The sequence below is a fragment of the Emydura macquarii genome, unplaced genomic scaffold (assembly GCF_026122565.2).
Source record: "Emydura macquarii macquarii isolate MOO-44397 ecotype Brisbane River unplaced genomic scaffold, CSIRO-AGI_Emac_v2 contig_2417, whole genome shotgun sequence".
Classification (NCBI taxonomy): Eukaryota; Metazoa; Chordata; order Testudines; family Chelidae; genus Emydura; species Emydura macquarii.
The window spans coordinates 3,245,041-3,268,792 of record NW_027132554.1 but is presented as its reverse complement, the minus strand read 5'-3'; the positions used below and the strand labels follow the sequence as shown (position 1 = coordinate 3,268,792).

General features: G+C 49.9%; 1 pseudogene; it reads right to left on the bottom strand.

Annotated features, from left to right (window-relative positions):
• Positions 1-719: 719 nt before the first annotated feature.
• Positions 720-23,473, bottom strand: LOC137161942 (ectonucleoside triphosphate diphosphohydrolase 8-like; annotated as a pseudogene).
• Positions 23,474-23,752: the final 279 nt, after the last annotated feature.

The following is a 23,752-nucleotide window of genomic DNA, read 5'->3' as shown; positions in this document are numbered from 1 at the left end:
CCATGTACCTTCCCCACTGCACATCAGGCAGTGTGGGAAATTGAACTTGCAGCTCCCACGTTGCAGGGGAGTGCTCAAACCACTCACTACAAAGGTGTCAAGAGGGTACCACCTTCGCCAGCGGTTTTGTAAATGGCGCTTCAGCCCAGTCGGGTCCAGCCTGATTTTTTTTTTTTTTTGGCCAAAATTATACAGCAAATTTCTGTCAAATTCACGAATAGTTTTGGATCGATTTTTCAGCGAATAAATGATAGTCATCTGGGAAATATTGCCCAGCTCTGCTCTGGCTCCCTCTAGGGGTCGGTTCATGCAAGAGGTTTGTAAGCCTGCTACTGGTTGCAGCTAGGGGCACTGGGGCCAGATTTTTACAGGTATTTAGGCACCTGATGATGCAATTGGCATCTAATGGGATTTTCAAAAGTGCCTAAACCCCCTAACTCCTACTGAAATGAATGGGAGTTAGGCACTTGGATGCTTTTGAAAAAAATCTCACTAGGTGCCTAGCAGCATCTTCAGGTGTCTAAATACCTTGAAAACTCCAGCCCTTGGTTCTGCAGCTCAGGTGGTAGCGGCTCCCTTTCCTAGTGCTATAGTGCCTGGGTTTAACCTTGCCGTGGGCTCATTCTGTTCCGTGGGTGCGCACCCCTCAAGCCTGTATGAACTTGGTTGTCTAAGGCCACTCGTTAGCGGAGGAGCCGTGGGCTCCCGCTGAACGGCTCCTACCACAGGATGTATATGACCAAGGCGACGAGGCAGAAAGCCAGAGTCAGGACGATGAAGAAGATGGCCGCAACCCAGAGCCCATCCTGTTGCCCTTTCACTTGGTCCGGAGCCTCAGCAGGGATCATGTTGGTGAGGTTCAGCATGTAGCCCAGGGTCCAGCCGATGTCCGTGTTCGCTGCCTGCCCAGGGGAAGAGCACCTGGCTGTTAAGGAGGTGACCAGTCCCTAAAAGCGGTGAGCAACTAATACCCTTAACTCCCACCGCAATCAAGGGGCCCCAGCATTCCTGACCTGCAGGGTGAGCTGCCTGGATCGTGCAGGGCCTGAGAAGCACTTCTGGGGCACAAGGAACAGAAGCTGAGGCTGTCCTTTCTCCGCACCACAGCAGAACACAGACTGTGGCAGCAAAACATCCTCCCAGACCTTGGCTTCCAACCCTGCCCTAGGTTGCAAGGCCCGGAGGAGTCTGAACCCCCCTCTTGTCCCAAAGCCACCACATGATGTCTGCCACCGCTGCGCACAGTCCGTCAGCACTCGCTGACACGCAGCAGGGACTGGAGTAGCAGGGAGGGAGGAGGATGGGCAGAACTCACTGGGCGGAAAGGCAAGAAGTGCAGGCAGGTCAGGACTGAGGGGCCCTGGCAGAGCTGCGGGCTGGAAGAACAGGGGCAGAGTCACTGCCATGCATCGTTACGGCTGCAGAGGAGCAGGGTTTGGCCCTTTGGCCCCAGGGATGAGAGCGCCACCAACCGAGCCTGGCTGACTCCAGAGCAGGACGTGCGATTCCTCCTCCCAGCCTCGGCACTTGGCCCCTCGCTTACCTTCATCTGGAACGTGATGCTGCCCCAGCTGGTTTTGTCGAATTTGTAGGCGTCGAGCAGCAGCACCAGGATGTAGTTGGCGTTGGCGCAGTATTCCCGCAGCCACTGCTCCTTCTCTTTGGGGTAGCTGGATTTCAGCTGGGGGTAAACAATCAGCGGGAGAGAGAAAAGGGATGTTAACGCAGCAGGGCAAGACGGCAGCTCTGAACCTACAGCAGGGGCAGGGCAGCTCCCCGCAGGCCGGTGAGGTGGGAGGGATCGCTGGTCCTTGGCTCTCCAAGGTACAGAGCCAGCTGCTTGCTTATGGCCTGGGCAGAGATTTCCTCATCGAACGAGCTGTGATTGGGCAACTGGGTCTCCTCCCCCCCCACGTTCAGCATGTACAGCACGGCTAGTGGAGAGGCTTGACCTGATTCACTGTCCCCAGTGGGTCTCATGTCCCCTCTGCCTCTGCATCTGCACTGCCTGCTCGCCCCAGCCATGGTGCTGCGAGGGAAGTGCACCCCCCCCAACAGCGCCCCCCTTCTGTAGGCTGGGTCTGTGCTGGGATCATCTCTGGGCACCAAGTCGGGGCAGGAGCGTTTTACAGCACAGCAGCTGGGCGTGTGTGACTCAGCAGAGAAAATTCCCCTGGTGCTGATGGGGCCGTTCCCACGCCCGGTGTGCGGGTGACAGTGGGCACCCCGAGGAAGCTGCAGGACATTTTCTGGGGCTGGGAGATGGTGCTTTGGCCTGTTGTGTCCCCTCCCCTTGATTTAAATTGATCACTTGGGACCATTTTATTCCTGACAGTGGCCAGCTGGGAGCCCATCAGCACGGCCTCTGGCTGCCAGGAAAGGTACCATGGAGTGACAGGATGCGCTGCTTCCCACCAGAGTAGGAGCATGCTCCACCATGGGGATTTGGGTTCCTGCCATCCTGGGGAGAGCGGCTGACCTAGGAACTGAGCCTGCACCCTCATGGGCAGCCCCGAGCAGAGATAACTGGCCCCCTGGCTGTTAGCAGAGCACTGGGATTGATGATACCACCTAAAGTATCTCTTCAATAATCCTGGCCTGCTTTGTCTGGTGGGGATTCTCTGGGGAGAGTTCCCTTTCCCCTCCGCTCTTGGGCCCCACCGATGGCCCCTGTCTGTTCCCTGTAGCCTCCACCCCACCTCGCCGCACGTACGTCTGTCCAGTCTCTCGCACAGAACTGCTGGATGGTGTCCTCGACGACGGCCAGGGGCTGCCCATCGGTCAGGTTGAGGAAGTTGAAGGTGTAGTAAAAGGCAGAGAAGGCCTGAAAACCAAGAGGCCAATAGGTCACTGGGAAGCTTGAGGTTGGGCTCCATGGTCGGGCTGACTTTGGGGAGTATGAGCCTGTGCACAAAGCATTGGCCTGCAAGCTGGGCTTTAGCCCTGGCTCTGCACCTAGCGTTACCAGGTGTCCGGTTTTCAATGGGAAAGTCCGGTCGAAAAGGACAGCATCCTCTTAGCTGCAGTAACCGGCCTCCACCACTGGGGGTAGGATGAGCAGCAGCTGCTGCTGGAGCTACCTGTGGGAGGGGCTCTGCTCAGCTGCAGCTGATGGAGAGCAGGGGCTGCTTCTAGACCGGGCTCCAAGAGGTAGGTACCAGCACTGCCGCCCAGGGGGAGGGGGAGGCGGAGGAATCCTGTCTGCCCCCCTTCCCCGGCTCACCATGCCCCGATTGCCCCAGCCCTGGTTGGGCAGGCAGGCAGGCTCCACATCAGTGCCCCCCACAGCCTGGCTCTCAGGTGGCGTGTGAGTCCCGGGGGTGGGGGAGTGAGTGATGGGGGGGTGTGGAGGTGAGCGATGGTGGGAGGGTGGAGAGGAGTGAACAAGGGGTGAGGCCTCAGGAGAAGAGGCGGGGAAGGGGGTGGGGCAGGAATGTTTGGTTTTCAGCAATTAGAAAGTTGGCAACCCCACTTCTCCCTTTAACGACCTCAGGCAAAGCCCATCCCTGTTTGTGCCTGTCCCCCAGTGGGTAATGCGGGGCTGACCGAGCACGTGTTCGTATGCAAAGTGCTTTCGCAGCTCTGCTCTGTAAGTGCTAAATATTACTGGGCCCGCAGGAGAAGGAGCTGTGTTCCGAATTCACAGTGATGAAAGGTGGTTGAAAATCTTCGTTCTGTATGTTTTGCCATGGAAAATTGGGTTTTTGACTAAACACCGTTTTTCATGAAAAGGTTTTTCCTTGGTTTCCAGGGAAAAGGTTGACTTTTTGTTGAAAAACCAAACACGCACAAACTGGCAATTTTGATTTGGAAATTTGCAGTGCCTCATGGGAATCGTAGTTCAGATACCTCATCCCCTTTCTCTTCCATGGCCATGCAATCCAGCTGGCCTATACCTCCCTGGGACTCCCATGATGCACCAGCCAGGGGAGGAGATGGCAGGATGGGAAATGTAGTCCAGCCAGAGTGCCCAGCTCAGACAGGAGAATGGGGCAGGAGGCACCTGAACTGCAATTTGCACGAGTGGCTGCCGCCAGAGGACGGGGTTTAATGCTGACCGAGCCAGATGAAATACTTAAATTTGCTTCCACAAACTAAAACAAAACATTTCATTGTGATCAACAAGTCAAATAAACCAAACCAACAAAAGCCCCATAACCCGGGGAGTTTTTCAACACAAAGTTGAAACTTTTCCTGGAAAGCCCCTTCATTTTCCAACCACTGCTAATAAAAGGTCACCACCGCTCCACTCTGAAAAGCCTTATGGTTTCTGTCTTGCAATGTACATTACCCATCTGGCTGGCAAACGGGATGTTACATGCCCTTTACTCAGGGCAGCAGCCAGCCTGACATCCCGCTGGGTGCGAAGCGCGCACCTCTCACCCTGGTATCAGCTGTACACAGTTGTTTGAAAGGGCGGATTGGGGTTTGCTGCATCAGAGCTCAGCCCTTTGCTCCCAGGGCAATTCGGGGCTGGGAGGAAGGCATGCTCAGCCTCTCTGATGGGGCGCAAAGGGTCACCCAAACAGAAGAAGGGTTTAGAGGTTGTTCAGAAGAGGATTTGCCTTACAAAGAACTCCCCATTGACTGGGGGCTGGTAGATCCCATCGAATGTGCAGGACGGTCTCTGGCCGCACGCTGTGAAGTTGAAGATCTGTTTGATGGCCATGCGGCACTCCGTGGCATTCCCCGTGCCCTCCAGCGTCACGTTCCAGGTGGCATTGGACGGGGTCAGTGCAGGAGAGGTCTTGCAGGGGGTTCCGTGAATGGAAGCTGCTGTGGTGGTTTCCTGGTAACCTTTGGGGTAGCAGGGGTGGTTGACAGAGCGCTGGGCGCTCATACTCTGGGAACAGCAAAATCACATGGTGATTCACAGAGTGCAAACTCATTCCTATCCCCTGCCCTCATTAAACCCCATGGGGCATCACAGCACAAGGGTAGGAACGTGCTGGGAGTCAGACAGGACTCCAGGCAGCTCAAGGAGAGTTTTCCCTCTCGAGGCCACTGGTCCAGCCACTGGGGGCTTCTCCCATGGAATTGTGTTATCAGATTTTTGTTGGCTTTGTCAGACCCAGACCTAGCTCTGTGTCTGCAGCCTCCTGCTCACCCTCTAATGCAACCCTCGTGCGGCTCTGTCTGACCTCTCAGCTGCCTGGGAGAAGAGCACAGGGGCTCCTCAGTGCTACAGGAGCTGCCAGGATCCCACTGCCTCTCCTACTCCTCTGGCGAAGAGCAATTCAGATCCATCGGCATCACGCACAAACCCTCATGGCCACATGGCCTCTAAGGCGAGCGTGGGCCTCACAGAGCCCTTCTAAAGCAGGAGGCCGAATGGTGGGGCATGCTAGCGTCCCTGGAACCGGCCAGTGCCTGCAGCCTGGGCAAGCCCCATAGCTGTGCAGGGCCTCTGCCACCCATGGCCCTGGCTCAGGGCTCCCGTGGAGCGTAGGTATCTCTGCAGCCATGTGTGCCCCGCCTCCCTTCCACAGCTCAGAAGGGCAGCATCAGTCAACCCCCTCCTGTTCTCCCCACTGCTCCTGCCTCCTAGGGATACCTTGAAACAGGTCCCTGCTTCCTCCCATACACCTCACAAGGCCTGCTTTATACAACACACTGGGGAGCCTGCTGCAGGCCCCGAGCCCCCATAGACAGAACGAGGGCAGAGTCAAATTGTCACCAAACGTTCTCTCACCTCCGTTATTTTCTGGATCACCTGCCTCAGTGCCTGATTCTGTCCATAGCAGAGGTAGCTGTGTGTGTAGATAGTGTAGTCAAACCCATAGAGCCTGAACTTAGAGGCTTTTGTCTGGTCGGTAATTGGACCGATGGGGATAAAGCTGATTTGGGTTGATGCTCCTCCAAGGTCCAGGGCTCCCAGGATCTTGGCTGATTGAGGATGGATCCAGCTGCGTTGTTTGGGAGAGTACTGCCAAGACAAACCAGGGATCACAACTCCCATCTTGACTCACTCATATGGGATGAAATCCTGTTTCCACTGAAATCAGTAGGAGATTCGACTTTGATGGGGTCAGGATTTCACCCAGGAGTTTCCTCTGGGTTTGTTTTTTATGTGCAGGATCACTGGCATCTGTGCAGAACAGGCCAGCGATCTGATTTCAAAGCGTCACAGAGGTTATAAATGGAAATGGCCAATGGCCAAGATTTTCCAAAGCGACTACTAATACCTATAATTGTTGTGTGTCCAATTTGACACACCTTAAAGGGGCCCAACTTTCAGAGAACTGGCTCTTCCTGAAAATCAGGACCCTTTTAAGGTGTCTTAAGTTGAATAGCTTGGCCCATTAGTTTCTCTAGTCTCTCTCCCTGCCCCAAAGAAAAACTGTTCTTTACGATGAATTGTCTAGTGCTCAGCACATAACAGTAGTTTCCTGCCGCGGGATAGGGAAGAAATATAGGTCTTGATCGAACTCCTATTGAAGTCAATGGAATAATTTCCAGTGGTGACTTCAAAGGGAGCTGGATTGGGCCCATAACCCCCCACGACTATTACATCGGAGGGATGGAACATTTGTTGTGGCTCACTGAGGAGGATGAAAAGAAGGAGTCACTCGTTGGAACTGGATTCAGAGTGGTTCTTTGCGTGAAAATTATGGCCTGAGGCATTAGCAATTCTGCAAGAGACAGAGCTTTCGTAGGGTTAGTCCAAGACTGTAAAATGAACACCCACTGGAATGAATAACCACCACAAACTAGACCTTTCCAAGTGCAAGGTGCATTTCTACACCTGGTTCTTCTAATATAAACAGTGTACATATAATTTATAAGCAGAAATAGCCCTACAAAAACAAAACACTGGCTTGCTCTCACAGCTTCCCTGCTGGGGCAAGGATGAGCGGGAGAACAAACCGCAAGGCAGATGCTAGTCATGCTAATTAATTCATTAGTGGAAAGTGCTCAGATCCTGCAGTGATGAGGGCTGTATAAGAACTGTATAGAATCAAATGGAATTGAGTCAAATAGACTAAAACAGAAGGGGTTAACTACATAGCAAAGCTCGCTTGCCTACAAAATCTGAAAAGATAGCCTTTGAAAAGGTTTGGAACTGAAATTTGATCTATTTTCACCCATGAGTGATCCTTGATTTCCTCTTCGCGTTCAAAGGGAAATTGATTTATAAATTATCTTCTTTCATCTGTAGGCTTAATAATGATATGTTTGTTTGTGTCTGTGTCACCTGATACTGTCTCTGGGGTGATTGCTGTCCCAGGGAGTCAATAGGCTTATTGGCCATGGGGTTTTTAAACAATAACAACCTTTGAGAATGATAATACATTACGCCGGAATACAGGGAGCTGGCTGGCTTGGGGGCTGATACTGTTACTAGCACTAACGCGTCTGACCGCTGCTTGGTGCAGTAGCCTCCATACAAAGTGAGTTGATAGTTTCTATCCAATCCTTCCTGGGCTTGTGGCCATGTCAGAGAAATAGTCATTGTAATTGTGGGCTGCTGTCAATCCAGTACCTTCGATCAGGCCTGAATTTAAATGGAAGAATCTAAAATAATAACATGCTCAGGTATGGGTGTTTCTATCTCTCGTTGGCCCCACCTTGGTGAAGGAGTCCAGCAGATAGTTGATGGTGATCCAGCCATAGGCTCCTTCCTCTTCACCTGTAATGATCCGAGCCCCATGGAAATTCACAGGGTACTGGCGGATGGTCTTAGCAACTTCGTTCAGCACCTGCTCTGCAGCTGGTTTGTTTTCCATGCTAGGATGTGCGAAGGGAAAGAGTCACCAGAACAAAGGAATCAAAAGCACTGAAAACACACAAAGATACTCACTTTCGGAGACTTTGGATTTTGCAGCAAACATTCCACACTGAATGAGGTTGGTGGTGTGACGCATCTCTAACTGACCCCAAACGGCATTTTTGTCTAGATTTGGAATCATGTAGTAAAAATATCACTGCTCTCCTTCTTCATAGCAGCTTGACCCCAGGTTCTGTATATTTGTTTCATACCATCTCTGTCTTTATCTGCCTTAAGTATTTCATAGAGTTTAAGACCAGAAAGACTCATGATACTCTAGCGTGACCTTTCGCATAGCACAGGTCCTAGCATTTCATCCTCACCGGTTCCTGCGTCTAGGCTGGGAATTTGCATCTGAACTAGAGTGCCTCTTTTAGAAAGACATCCTGTCTTGGTTTAAAGGCTCCAAGTGATGGAAAATTCATGGATTCCAGGGCCAGGGGGGACCATTGTGCTCACCTAGGCTGACCTCCTGCACATAGCAGGCCACAGGACCTCACCACCCATGCAGGGCTGGCCTTAGGGGTGGGTGACGTGGGTGGCTGCCCAGGCTGCCCATGGACAGGGAGGTGCCATGGTCAGTGCAGAGGGGCATGCTGCTGGCGGGCAGGGGAGTGCTCGGAGCAGTGAGGGACAGCAGGAGCGCCGTGCTTACTCCACGCCGCAGAGGCACCAAAGGCGGTACACACGGGGAGCCGGGAGTGGCCATAGAGCTGAGGGAGGACCATGGCCAAGGCAAGAAGTAGCCTCAGCCTGGAGCCTGCCTTGAGCCGCTGGCCGAGCGCCAGGCACCACAAGAGGGCGCTGTGGAGCAGCTCACGCCGAGCCCCAAGGGACTGAGTGTCAGGGCAAGTCACTGGCAGCTCCGGAGCCGCCACCGCGGCTGGGGTGGGGGCTGGGCAGGGGGTGCTCAGATCAAAGCAGTGACGGGGACAGAGACGGGGCCAGAGAGGGAGTGGGGTACCTGGCTCAGTGCTGCTCAGGGCAGCACAGCAGCCTCCCAGCCCAGCGATTCCCAAGGCTCTCCGGGCCTGCGGCAGGGAGAAGAGGAATGCGAAAGGAGAAGCGAGGGGCGCGGAGCAGTCTAGGCCAATGCAGCCAACCTCAGGGAGCCCCGCTGGGCTTCCAGTCACCGTCCCTGGGAAGGAGCCGGGCTCACACTGCACCGTCACTCCCAGCTTTAGGACAACAGCGTCTGCAGCGATCCCCATAGCGATCAATCGCCGCAAGGGAATCAAATCGCCCCCACCTGAGCGTGTCTGACCGACCAGACACCTGGGCTTTATGTTGGCAGCTCCTGGGGCTCTCGGCGCGTCAGAGAATTGTGACAGCAGTTCGGATAAAATGCCAGGGAGCGCCGGATTCTCATTTCAGGGGGTGCCAATTGGTCAGGAATGAATTCCCGTCCCTGGTATTCAATAGCCCAATCTGTTGCCTTCGTCCTTTGACACACCCAGCATTGATCTCAGTTGGTGACCAAATAACAGACTTTGGAGGATTTGGTCTGTCCTGGTAGCGCCAGTGGTATTATCCAATTATTATCCAACGATCCAGTGCTGGCCATCTAGTGTCACGGAGGTAAAAGCCCTGAAGTGGGCTTCCGGAGAGCAAACAGACACATGGCATGATTAAAGAAATCTACCCTAGCAGGCCCCAGGGACCCTGGGATACACTATAGACCCCAGTACACCCACCCCAGGGCACTCTCCACCCGTGGTGCTCTGCCCAGAAGATGGACTCCCACTTATCTGTTCTTGCAGACTCCAGCCTCCCACCCTATACATAGCCACTCATTCTGGCCAGTGGCTGGGCCCCCTGACACCCATCTTGTCAGGGGTGTAGGGACTCCCATGTATCTGCCCCAGCAGAGGTGCCACAGGGCCGGCCGCATGGGTGGGCAATGTGGTCAAGAGGGTGTTAAATGCACCCTCCCTCTGCGAACAGCCCGTAGTGAGCTCAAGCCCTCAATGAGTCCGTGCTACGGAAAGCTGCCCATTCCCCACCCCACGGCAGTGAAGCGTGTCTCTGGAGGGCCTCAGTAACGTTAGTCCGTGCAGGAGGAATGCAGCCACGCAGGGGCTGGGCGCTGCTGCAGGCTGTGGGGGTGGTCCTGCCAGAGGAGCCCTGCATCAGACCCCAATCTTCCCAGCAAAGGCAGCCTGGCTCCCTCTGCCTCTGCCTAGCTGTTGCTGTGCCTGCCCCTGCAGAAGGGCTGTGAGCCCACCTGCCTGCTCTGCTCTGCTCTGCTCTGCCCCGCTGCCCCTGCCACTGCCCCGGGCTGATGCGCACTACCCAGCTCCCCACGCGATCCCACATTAAACATGGCCCCCGCCAGGAGTGAAGTGTCAGCTGGAACTGCCCACTGCTGTTACTTTACCCATGCTCCCTGATTGACAGTGTCTAGCCCTCCTTGAGGGGGGCCCGCTGGGTCCGTGGAGCCACTTCAGCTGCAGCGTTGAATCATTTGTCAGTCTTTAGGCTGTGATGTCTGTTGCAGTGCAGTCAGAATTTATTTCACAGAAAGGGCACCAAAATACAGGTTCGCCCAGGGTGCCATTTTCCCTCAGGCCAGCCCTGCGCCCAGTCCATCATAGACCCCTAACCTCTGGCTGAGTTACTGAAGCCCTCTAATCATGATTTAAAGACTTCAAGTTACAGTTATAGGATGACCTTCTCTAACACAGGCCCTGGAACTTGCCTGAAAAAATTCTTAGATCGTATCCTGTAATGACACATCCTGTCTTCATGTAAAAATGTGCGTTACCAGAATTGCTGAATTGTTCTTGACGTGTCAAAGCTAAACCAAGGTGCCGCACAGGAGCAGACACTTATTCCCCAGTTCGGACCTAGATTTTGTGACAAAAGTAACAGTGTGAAGGAAGTACCAGGACTATTATTAGGGTGCTGTCCATCTGAAGGGGAACTAGCTAAAGCCTATAATTACGCTATCTAGTCCCCGACAAAATCATGAAGGTAGAGGGCAGACTGCAAAGACAGCAAACTCATTGTAACGTTTTGGCTATACAAGACTACGAGAGAATGGATGGTCCAGTGGTTAGGGTGCTCGCCTTGGACGTAGGAGACCTCAGTTCAATTTCCCACTCCACAACAGCAGCTATCCTGTGGGACTTTGGGCAAGTCACCGTGTTTCTCTGGGCCTCAGTTTCCCATCTGTACAATGGGAGAAATAGCATGGCCCTGCCTAGTGGGGATAAATACGTTAACGATTGTGAGATGCTCACATAGTGCAGAACGGGGGTCACGTACAATATTCAAAATTAAGGACAAAGCTTTGAAAGTAGAACTTCAAAGTTAAGGTTCCACAAAATCCTCTATCCTGCCGTTCCTGCCAGCACCGTATGGGGCTGTCCAGCGAGAGGGACTTTGTGTTGATGGGTGGTATCACGACCACTTTCCAGTGAGAGAAGAACCCGTTGGACATCTCTGGCCCCTCCCGTGGCCCTGCAGGTGCAGGAGGCGAGATGGCAGAGGGCTCTATGGGGCTGTGAAAGCGGAGTTCCAGGCTGAAGCCAGCGAGGAGTTGCACACCCCCAGCAGCAGCTCTGAGAGGCGTCGTGCCTGAGTGAGCCCAGGGAACTTCTCCCGCCAGGGCTAGAGGTCCAAGGGCTCAGCATCCCCAGTCAGGGTCAGCTTTCCCAGAGAGCTCCGCACCCAGTGTGGATGTGGTCTCAGAACAGGAGCGAAGGGCTGAGCCAGTTCTAGCCTGGCTGGGCTGGGCTGGGGTTGTCCTGTTTCACCCCAGGCAGTGTTTTGTTTACCCCAGCCACCCTGTGTCGTTACCTCAGCAGCCTCATGCCAGCGGTAGCTCCAAGGTAAGTGGGTACCCCCTCTGCTTCTCAGCAGGAATGACCTTCAATGCTTCCTCCAGACACTGGCGCAGGGACTCGCCGGCTTTGGGTGGGTCATTGGCGTAGCCTGATATCCCGGGTCCTGGAACAGAGGTGTGGGATAAGAGTGGCAGGCGAGGGGGAGGGTGACATGAGAGGACTTAGGGCAGAAGCCGGATACCTCATGGTAGCGATATGGGTAACCTGCCTGTGAATCCCTCGGGAGCCCGCAGTAACCGTGTCACTCAGCTCTCTGCTTCAACGCTCGGGGCACGATCCTGAGGTGTAAGGAGCCGGGTGCCCTGCAGGCTGCACTGTCGTGGGCTGTCTCTTTAATGACGACTTATACCAGGCCAGGAGACAGGGACCCCCTGCATGTTGGCACCAGGCAGCACAGGCTAGTCTGAGAGCTAGACAGCCAGGCAGAATCACGGGGCCTGCTTGTGTTCAGAAGCCTCTTTATTTCCATTCCAGACTAGCCCTGACTCTCCTCTACCAGGAGGTGAGATCCTAGGGGGCCATATTGTGCCTTCATGGCACCCCAACCTTTCAGTGCTTCTCGTGATGCCAGCACAGTCCCCAAACCTGCATCCCAAACTCCTGCATAGGAAGCTCTCTGTAGAGATACAGGCTGCAGAGTCACAGTTCAGCACAGGCAACTGCTTTCATGGGCTCCCTTTGCAGCCCTTTGTTCATGGAGCCCGAAAGAGGAAATGTGCCCAGAAGAAAGCAGAGCTAACGGGGTATGTCACCCCCAAGAGAACTGTAGGAGAGTGAAGCATTAAAAGCTGGACAAGTGGTTAAGCCTAAATTACAGGGAATGGGGTCAAGGCACGGGCAAACCTTGTTTCTATTAATTTGTGTAAATTTTAGCTAGAGTCTGTTATCTCTCTTCTTTCCCTCCCTTCCTGGCCATTTGTGCAAGGAATAAAACTAATAAATAATTATTCTCCCTTCTGTTCAAGGTCTTTGGTGGGAATACAGCATTATCTTCTTTCCCTCCTTTGCATACAGTATATTTTAAAGAATGTTAGTAAGTTTCAAGGTGATGTGCCTGTGCTCTGCAATAATCCCGTAAACAACAAACAGGGGTGGGTATAATTGTATTCATAGAATCATAGAATCATAGAATATTAGAGTTGGAAGGGACCTCAGGAGGTCATCTAGTCCAACCCCCTGCTCAAAGCAGGACTAACCTCAGCTATATCATCCCAACCAGGGCTTTGTCAAGCCTCAGCTTAAAAACCTGTAAGGATGGAGATTCCACCACCTCCCTAGGTAACCCATTCCAATGCTTCACCACCCTCCTAGTAAAAAACTTTTTCCTAATGTCCAACCTAGACCTCCCCCTGCAACTTGAGACCGTTGCTCCTTGTTCTGTCATCTGCCACCACCGAGAACAGCCTAGCCCCATCCTCCCTAGAACCCCCTTTCAGGTAGTTAAAAGCCGCTATCAAATCCCCCCTCACTCTTCTCTTTTGCAGACTAAACAAGCCCAGTTCCCTCAGCCTCTCCTCATAAGTATTCATCATGTAGTTATTAATATTCATTTTATAGGTATCAGTGTAACCAAATAAGGGTCTATGGGGAGTTGCCGGAAATGTATACATTTACATACTGTTATAAACAAAAGGATTGTAAAGTGACCCCTCGTTGCTCACTCGTGGTATTGAGGTAAAACGAGCAGGCAATAAAGGGTTCCGTCTCCCCAATCCACCCCCGGGACAACCTGCTTGATTATTTCTAGCATCTGGCATCACGAACAGGATCCCAGGGTAGAGAATTGCCTGATCACCACTCCTCGCCATGGATATGGGTATGTTGGATGGGCCCTTTATACTAACCACAGTTAGGGAATATATTAAGTTGGTAGGGAAGTTTGGAGGGCCGGATGGGGTGCCTCCCGGGGGATGTCAGGACTGGCCAGCCATCCAGGGGTGGGTGGAAGCCTTCCTCATGTCCAGGTCTTCCCAGGATAAGGAAAAAGCTATTTTGGTGCAGGCTGTCTGGGAGAGCTTGTCTGGGTTATGGAACGAAGTTACAAGTCTTAAAAGCCTGATTAAAATCTTGCAACAAACCACGGAGGAGCAGTGCACAGTTAATCATCACAGTGTGCTTGCAGTTAGCATGACTAAGAGCCATATGGAGGATTTTAACTGTGTTAAGTCAAAGAACCTGGCCCTGAAGGGTCAAGAGGACACCTTAAAGCAAACTTCTGTTACTCCGTCCCCTTTTTATCCTCCCCTTCCATCTAGTCCCTGTGCCCCCCCAGCCTATAAGAATAAACTCAGTCACAATAACCTTGTTTGTCCTATCGTAACTGTTCCCAATACTGCCCCCTGATGTGGATCTTTTCCACTGGTCTGGTATCCAAATTCCCATTGGTCTCCAATTGGACAAAAAAAAGGGCCCCACCATCCGTGAAAACAGGGACAGCCAGTCTCATCTGGAGGAGCTAGTAAATCAGCAAAAAATGTTAGCAGAAAAATCCTGGAGCACAGCCGTGGGATGGCTGGAAAGGATCGCTGACACCCCCAGTTTCACTCCGGTGGCTGTGGCAGTAACTCCCACTCATCTCTCAAAGCCAGAATAAAGGCTTAGGGGAGTAAGTTTCTAAGGAGCCCCACTTCCAAGGGGCCCCACTGATTTCTGTTGCTTTCTGTACCTTTTTTTGGCTTAGGTTTTTCTTCTTCCTAAGTCTTTCTCTGCATTTTCTTTCTCGCCCCCACTTTTTTTTCCTGCTTCTTCTCCTCCTTCCCCTTCCTCTCTCTCTCTGTTTTTTCTTTCTCACCCCCCCCCCCCCCCCCCCGCTCTTTTTCCCTGCTTCATCTCCCCACTTCCCTTCCTGTTACTTTTTCTTCTTGTTTAAGAGCTAAGGGCTAATGCCGCAGTTAAAATGTTAAGAAATATTAGTGCGATTAGCCTGTGCTTTAAAATAATTTCACTAAACTAAATGGTTGCTTTTCACCCCCCGCCCTCCCCTCTGCACTTTTGTTTCTCTAAAATTTTAGCGAAGGGAATTTTAAATATACTTTGAAAGTAAAAAGTTTTTGATAAAGCACAGACTAAGGTAGCTGTGTTGCAAAAATTGTACTTGGTGGCACAGATTTTACAAGTACAATATGCCACCTTAAAAATGAGGCTCAGTAAAAACAGTGTCTCATAAATATAGTAAAAAAATAAAAGGTTTTAAATCACAGAACTATGTTGCCGGTAAAGTGTTAAAGCTATGACAGTAAAAAAATAATAAAATAAAGCTAAAATATGGTTAATTAAATGCAGGGGTAAGTGAAAAAAAAAAAATAAAGGTAGCTTTTGTAAAAATTAAGACTACAAGGGTTAAGAACAATTAAATAGTTTGAAGTTGTAAAATTGTTAAAAAGTAATAGTTGTAAAAATGGTAAAAGGGTAATAGTGTTATCAAATGTTTTAGTTTAATAATGTTCAATAAAGTAAATATATGTGTAATTTGGTACAGTCACATTGCGTAAAAACCTAATAGTTAAACAAATTACACAAAGGGGTCAGGTAGTGACTACCACCATGTTTTGTCCCCAGGAGCCTTTACAGCTATTCTGAAGGAAAATGGCCCCTTTTCCTAAAGGAATCGTCTGTAAACAATTAATTGAAAATAACTGCTGTAGGCAGCAGGCAATGAAACAATCTAATTTAAATCATTTACTTACTAAACAATTGGTCTAATTAACAAAACAAAAAAAAGGAATTTCCATTAAAATTTAACTGTTTCTAAATGTAAAAAATAAAAATTTAAGTATAAGTGTGTAAAAAATGTTAGTGTAAAATTATTAAGCAAACACAAACAGCTAGTGCTGCTTGGCTTTGTTATTAAGTATTTAATTTTTTTTAAATACCTCAATAACAAAAAAACATAATTTTGGCAGGGGCTTCTCAAAGTGCTACGCTAATACTGGCATGGTTCAAGGAGGCTTCCTTGGGCCACTGTGTCCATGGTACCCGGGCAGTGGGTCCCCATTTAACTATTAACATTGTGGGAAGCAGTGTCAGCAAATTAAGGGAAGTGATTATTCCCCTCTATTCAGCACTGGTGAGGCTGCATTTGGAGTATGGTGTCCAGTTTTGGGCCCCCTACTACAAAATGGATGTAAACAAGATAAAAAAAAGTCCAGTGAAGAGCAACAAAACTTATTAGGGGGCTGAAGCACAAAACTTATGAGAGGCTAAAAAAACTAGGTTTGTTTAGTCTGCCAAAAAAAAAAGGGGGGCGGGGATTTAATAGCAGCTTTTAATTACCTAAAAGGGGGTTCCAAGTAAAATAAAGCCAGGCTGTTCTCAATGGTACTAAATAACAAAACAAGGAGCAATGGTCTCAAGTTGCAGGGCGGGAGGTCTAGGTTGGACGTTAGGAAAAAGTTTTTCACTAGGAGGGTGGTGAAGCATTGGAATGGGTTACCTAGGGAGGTGGGGGAATCTCCATCTTTAGAGATTTTTAAGCTTTGGCTTGACAAAACCCTCGCTGGGATTATTTAGCTGAGGTTAGTCCTGCTTTGAGCAGGGGGTTAAACTAAATAACCTCCTAAGGTCCCTTCCAACTCTAATATTCTGTAATGCTATAATTCTCCGGGGCTGTACAATTAATATGGCTAATAGTTGGCTGTAGTTACACAGCCCAGAAACGGGAACCATCCCTGGGTAATTAACTGCTCGCAACGTGAACCTGGAAAGATAGAGGGGAGAGAGCAAGTAACAAATTTCTGCTCAGACCTCCAGAACTGAAACATGGATCATACCGTGTCGCTCTGCGCAACCTGGAAACCCCAATATGCCAAAGGCCTTTGGACGTTTATCGTAAACACCCCATTCCGGACCAAGCGCACAGTGTCTGTGTATCTAAAGTTCCTACCCCCAATTCTGCTGCAAGCATTAAACTCATTACTATATCTCGAAGGTAAAGCTGTTCAGTATACTACCAACATTGCCAACCAACTTCATCAAGCAATTTTCAACCTCACTGTAAAAACCCACCAGGAAGTCATTAAAGTGAAACAGCTCACCGTGACAGCACAAACAATGGCCCACTGTCACTTGATGCAGGCCACATTGATCTCTTTTCTCATACGCATGAACTCAGCTTCCCATGGACTAACTATCACAGACTCACACAGAACAAAATAGACCATGTTGGGAGGGGGATGTGATATGTCTGTTTGTAAATAGAAATTCTCACAGGTGTTGGGGGGGCTAAGGGATCTATTTGCCCAGTTATTGCAGTGGAAGGAAAGGGCTGGTGGGGACAATAAAAATCATCGGGCAGGGTGGGGTTGGTAATTCAGAGTAATAATATACTCCGTTTTGCTTGGTATTGGGAATCACAATTCCACAAAAGTAGGGGGGAGTGGTGGTGAAGGGGCGGAGTTACCCAAATGCTACTCTCCAACCCCCCGGGATTAAAGTATAAAGCCTCAAAGGGCATGTGGCTGCAGGAGGGAGGGGTACGGTGTGTAAAGGGGAGGGTGCACCATAATTTACCAAAGTAAAAAAAAAAAAAGGCTGCTGTGGGCAATTACAAATTCAGCAGGGTTAATCTCCAAAAAACAACAGGATGTAGTTAACTATTTGTGGGAAAGGGTGAAACTCTTTACAGGAATCTAACTCAGCAGCTCAAGTCCAATGCCTGGAACATGTCCTGGGACTGCTGAACAGAGGAAGGATATGCAGAGATCTGCACTGAGCTCCACTAACCAACTGCTGGGAACTGTTATTTTAACCCTTGAAAACCTCACCAAAAGCCTTATGACAAATTTGGTGGAAAGTGTCAAAACTATTTTATAAAAAAAGGCTTGTAACCAGAGTCAGCAAACTTTAACAAATCATTTTGTTAACAAATCATTTTGTCAAAATCATTCGGCCTTTCAAAGCCACTTGGCAAACAACCCTCGGGGAAAAGAAGTAGCTAAAGGAAATTGGACCTCTGCCACCCTACTGCAAGAAGGTTTCGGAAGTGAGTACAAATGGAAATGGTCCCAAGAGCCGGTGTGGCAGGTGCGAGTTAAAACAAACGACACACGGTTTCTGGTTGGGCCAGAGGTACACTATCCACAAATGGGACTAATTTGGGAAGAACAAAGTAACACTTGAGAGGAATGGTCACAAAACCCACCACTATTACAATGTATAAAACCGGTATCCCCTCAGCACTGGGTAAAACAAGGAAATAAAATCTGCTGGGAGAAATCAGCTGTGCTAAATGGTCAGGGGCTAAAGGATGGACGGTGTGTAAAACGGGTGCGGTTTAAACCAGGAAACTTTTCCCTGCAATTAGGAAACTCCACCTATCAAATCCGCATACCGGCCATAAAACAGCTCAATATAACAGGACACCCAACAATTCCAATGAACTGGACTAGGGCTGTACCAAAACCCTCCTGTATCAATTGGGACCACCTGACACAGCTTTAAAACAACTCCAAATTGAGCAATGCAGAATGCAGGTTTTAAAAGCCCAGGCCCTCCAAAAAACCAATGTGTTCCAACTAGTTGCTGAACTGCCTGCTAACTGTGTTTGAACTAATGTAGCCTGTGCCCTTCGAACAGGCTTAACAGACTCGCCTTTGCACCTCGGTCGTATTACTCATGTTCTAGGAATATTACTCATATTACCGTATTTCCCCATGTATAAGACACACCTTTTTTCGAAAAATTTGGGGTCTAAAAACTGGGTGTGTCTTATACAGTGGTACTTACCCCAGGGCCGGGTGGTACGCGCGCCGCCGCCGCCGAATGGGCCCTTCCTCCCACCCCTGCGAAGCTTTGCCGGTGATGTACCGTAATACATTTTTTTTTTCAAATTTCGGGCCCCAAAATTAAGGTGCGTCTTATACATGGGAGCATCTTATAGATGGGGAAATACGATAGTTGTTTTTTTAATTATGTTTATAAAATGTTTAAAATTTTGTACCATCCTAGCCTCTCCCTGAAAGCCATACCTGTAATTTTAGGCATGTTGTCCAGTCAGTAACCCACCTCCCTCATCTCCCCGTAGCATAACTGGTGAATCAAGACATTGGGCTAATTAAAGCCAGGGCCTCCTGAACCAGTGCCGCACTGGCCAGTGTGCGGGAAATATGGGCGCCTGGGCCTTTCTTTAAAAAAAAGTGGGGAAGTATAGGAGAGTAAAAAATTAAAAGCTAAACAAGTGGTCAGGCCTAAATTACAGGGAACGGGGTCAAGGCATGGGCAAATATTGTTTCTGTTAATTGGTGTAAATTTTAGCTAGAGTCTGTTATCTCTCTTCTTTCCCCCCTTCCTGGCCATTTGCGCAAGAAATAAAACTAATACATAATTATTCTCCCTTCTGTTCAAGGTCTTTGGTGGAAATACATTATCTTCTTTCCCTCTTTTGCATACAATATATTTTAAAGAATGTTAGTAAGTTTCAAGGTGATGTGCCTGCGCTCTGTGCAATAATCCTGTAAACAACAAACGGGGCGGGTATAATTGTATTCATCATGCAGTTATTAATATTCATTTTATAGGTGTCAATGTAACCAAATAAGGGTCTATGGGGAGGTGCCGGAAATGTATACAATTACATACTGTTCTAAATAAAAGGATTGTAAAGTGACCCCCTCATTGCTCACTCGGGACATCGAGGTAAAACAAGCAGGCAGTAAAGGGTTCTGTCTCCCCAATCCACCCCCGGAACAACCTGTTGAATTATGTTTATCAAGAACATGGGGGATAAGTTCAGCAACAGGTGAGCAAGCAAAGAACCCATGACCTATCTCTGCCTGCAGCGAAGCCTGGGATTTCTGCTTGACTCAGCCCCCCTCCCCAGCACCACTGCATTTCCTTCTGCCACTTGAACAAAAATTGACATCAGCGAGACCTCATTTAACCTGGGAAATTATTGCACAGTGAGAGTCCTACTGCAGAGCAGGGGGTTTGTCACTAAACAGCCCTGAAGCAGTGGGTGAGCTCTGCTCTGCCAATTACATTGACACAGGAGAGGGATTGTCTGGCAAAAGATCTTGCCGTGTTGCCCATGGGACTGATGGAGTGGTGTATTGAAAGCTGTTTTAAAATTGTCAGCGATCACTTCTAATCCTCCGGGGTTTTCCTGGTCCTGCTTGCAGCCTAGGGGGCTCTGTAAGGAAGTATGCAATCTGGTCTGCAGTGTATCTGCAAAAACTCAGCCTCCCAGAAAGGTGGGGTGAGTCGTGTCTCTGCCTTAGGGATCAGCCTGCTTTCGTCCTCTCGTTCTGGTGTTCTTGTGTGTTACTGTTCTGAATTCTAAGAAACAAAGTAGTGTTGCATGCAACCTTCCAGTAACCTTCCATGCTCTGTGTGTGTGCCATGAACACAGCAGGGGGAAGCCACTGGAGGCCTCTGGAGAGCCAGAGCTTCATTTCCAGTGAGAGTGCAAGCCAGGGATTCCTCCCTATCTCTTTCCTCATGGGTAGTGGCAATGTTCCTAGCCCCTGCTCAGTCAGAGCAGTGGAGCATGGGGATCTGAGAACCCTCTTGGAATGCAGCACGCAGTGATAATTCCTGCACTCCAAGGCAGTTGTCGCAGTGGGTCTTGCCTCTGGTGGTGTTCCCCTTCATTGTAAGAGGCGTGAGAAAACACAGATGCTATGAAGCCACTCTGGGCTTCCACGCACAATAAACGGAGTGTCACTAGAGGTGGGTTCTGTTGTCCCTCCCGCTAGAAGTGAATCCAGACAAGGACTGAGAGACAAGCCCTGTGGACTCATCTCTCTGGGTGAGTTGTCTGTGTCTGTAGAACCTTGGCAACGCTAGCTCTGGTGCCCCACAAAGTGCTGAGATTTTGGAGGCTGCCCAGAAAGGTGCCCCCAGAGCCCAAGGTCAGGTTGGTTTGCAGTGGCCAAAGGCTGTGCATGGTGCCAAGGAGGAACTGGAAACAGGAATCCCTGGATTTCAGGCAACCTAGCTGCAGAAACTCTTGCTGTGACCACTGTGCTTCCCCAGTGTCAGTAGGCCACGATCTCCTTCTGTAGAAGAGATTTGTCCACTAGACTCTGACGCTTTGTCCAACATTTCCACCACCCAGGTGCCCTGTTGCATAAGAAAACTCACGGGATCACTGAGCCCCTGATGTTCCCCTTGCAGAGGGGACAGGAATACTGACCTTGGACATTACAGGATAGTGTCTGGCTGACCACTCCGGTGTCATTCTCTTTGTCAGATGCCCACTGGTAGACGAACAGTGAGGTGTGGGAGGAGCCTGCATCAAACACCATCCCGTACTGGAAGGAATAACCAAGACATGACGGGTCAGGTAAGACAGAGCAGGAACTAGGCCCTTCCACCATCCGTGCTTCTGCTCCTTCGCCTACTGGGTCTCCGTTGAAGGTAAAGGAGAAACAGGCAGGTCCCTTGAGCATGTCACCTCAGCTGGCGTACACTGGCATAACTCAACTGAGGTCAATAGTTTTATTCACGGATCCACAGAGTGAAGCCAGTTTATAAAATCTGAGCAACTGCATTTTCTTTGTTGCGGTTTTAATGATCTTTTATTGTCTTTGCTGGTTTAATGCTCTTTAATGTGGTTTAAAGATGCCATATTGACAGTCCTAGGGCCTGAAGAGTTCTCTTCCAAGAATACAGCCTATGATGACGTAAGCTTCCTGCCCTGCTACCTTTCCATGGGCCACCACCCTGTACATATCTGGGGGTTGAGCGCTCATTGGGAACAAACGCATATGCGCACTGAGACCAGAATCCAACCATAACAATCCATCTTTCCTTCTGTGACTGCACCAACATTTCCATCAGGCAGGATTTTCAGCATCACAAACTCAAACCTGTGCAATCTTGTCTCAGTGGCATGTAAAGAGGCACCCTTAACCTCGGTGGATAGGACAAGAAGCAATCGGCTTAATTTGCAGCAAGAGCAGTTTAGGTTGGACGTTAGGAAAAACTTCCAAACTAAGGGTGATTAAACACTGGAATAAATTGCCTAGGGAGGTTGTGGAATCTCCCATCACTGGAGATTTCTAAGAGCAGGTTAGACAAACACCTGTCAGGGATGGTCTAGATACACTTAGTCCTGCCATAAGTGCAGGGGACTGGACTAGAAGATCTCTCGTGGTCCCTTCCAGGCCTCCAAGTCTCTGATTTTATGCTGCATCATTAGGACTTTGCTGTAGGGCTGGGGTTTCTCAGAACTTTTCAAAGCATGGGTCACAACTTACTAGAGATTTCCGGACAAACACTGTGCTAAGACAGAGTTAAGGTTGTGAATTCATATGAGTACTTTAGGGTAAAGTACATGACAGGGACTGTGTATTTATTCCCGAATCCAAGCATTATAGATCCAGGAAGTTCGGAGTTAAGGATACACTTAAAGGTATGTTAAAGTATGAAAATGCACAATGAGGGAACCCACACAACCTTAACTCTGCCTTTATGTGACACCATGCACTATCTATAGGATTATGATGAAGATATTTTAGTATATTTAGTACCACAAAATATTAAACTAGGGATCCTCAAACTATGGGACACACCCCACTAAGGGGGTGCGGAGGAATTTTGGGGGGGGGTGCAGCAGGGCCAGAGCCAGCCCCTACGGGGGTGGGGAGGGAATGTCACCCTGCTCTGCCTCCAGCTCAACTCCGGCTCTGCCTTTGACTCCTGGCTCCAGCCTCGCCCCTGGCCTCAGACCCAGCCTGGCTGTGGCTCCTGGCTGCAGCCTGGCCATTCTCCCAGTCCCAGCCGCTGCTCCAGCCCTGGCCTTGGCCCCTGGCCCCGACCGCGGCCCTGCTCCCAGCCCTGGCTCCCGACCGTTGCTCCCAGGGGGACACAGGCAGATTACATTGGGGTAAGGAAGGGCGCTACTTAAAAAGTGTGGCACCCACTGGATTAAATTGATTTGGAATTGTGCGTTTGATTTTTTCTCCCTCCTCCTGAGAAGCTACAACTGGCCCCTCTGGAAGCCTGCCTCAGGGACACGTATCCTCCGATTCACAATCTCACAGGCCAGCTGATCTCTCATTTGCTGTCTCAGGGACCACGCCCCCTCCCATTCATGAGCCTATAATGGCTCTATGGCAACTATGACAATTGCTTGCATGAAAAAGTAACATTAGGAAAGTCTTCAGGCTGGGATTTCCAAAGAGGCATAAGGGGCTCGGGTGGCCAAACCTCACTGAAAGTTAGTGGCGGCTGGGCACCCGGCTCCCGCAGAGCTCTCAACGTCCCAGTTTTGATGTATGTCGAGCTGTAGCGGCTGGAAACAAGGGGACTTAGAGCCACATGGACAGCCAGCTGTCTCCAGCCACCAGCAAGTCTCTGCAGTCGGCAGCTGGAGCATTGCTGTTCTAGAATCAAGTGGAAAGCGAGAGAAATCTTGGAGGGAAAGAAAACGATCTCACACAGAATGTCTACCTCCCCTAACGTGCTAGCAGAGTAGATATGGTCATGTTCTACTGTAGCTTACACCCAGGCAGTCCTGCTGGGCTTAGGGTGAACAGATGTCTCGATATTATTGGGGCTTTGTCTGATGTATGCAACTATACCCCCTCAGCCTCCGAAAAGGAAGTCTCCCAGATTTTCACACTGCCTGTATTTTACTTTCTGTTCGGTGTGCAGGGAGACTGAGAAGTCGATACTTGCAAAGCTCTAGCACTGCACTTTTGCTTGTAACTAAAACATATTAACATATAACGTTTTTGGTAAACAAACACCCATACAATGCGACTGGCCTGTGCTCTGTAGCTCAGGGACTCACCTTGTTCTCTGGTGGCAAGGAAACGTTTTTGATCTTCACCAGGCTGAGAATGAGGACGATCAGTGAAGACACAGCTAGCACTAACAGAATGGCAGGGATGTAGCGTCTCACATCGATGCCCATTTTGTAAAAGTGACCTGCAAACACACACACACACACATGCAGAAAAGTAGAAGGGCAGTTCAAAGGGTTGGTTGGAAGCGGTGACTGGGGATCATCACTGTTTAACAGACAGCTAGGGTTCCCGATCTGCAAACTGGGGATCATGACACTGACCTGCTTTGTAAATCGCTTTGATGCAAAGTGCTGTAGAACAGCTCGGGATTGTCATTGTCTCTCAACAGCAATGTTCCCCTCTGGCCATTCACAGGTCAGCATCTCCCTTGCTGCTCCCCACACCCT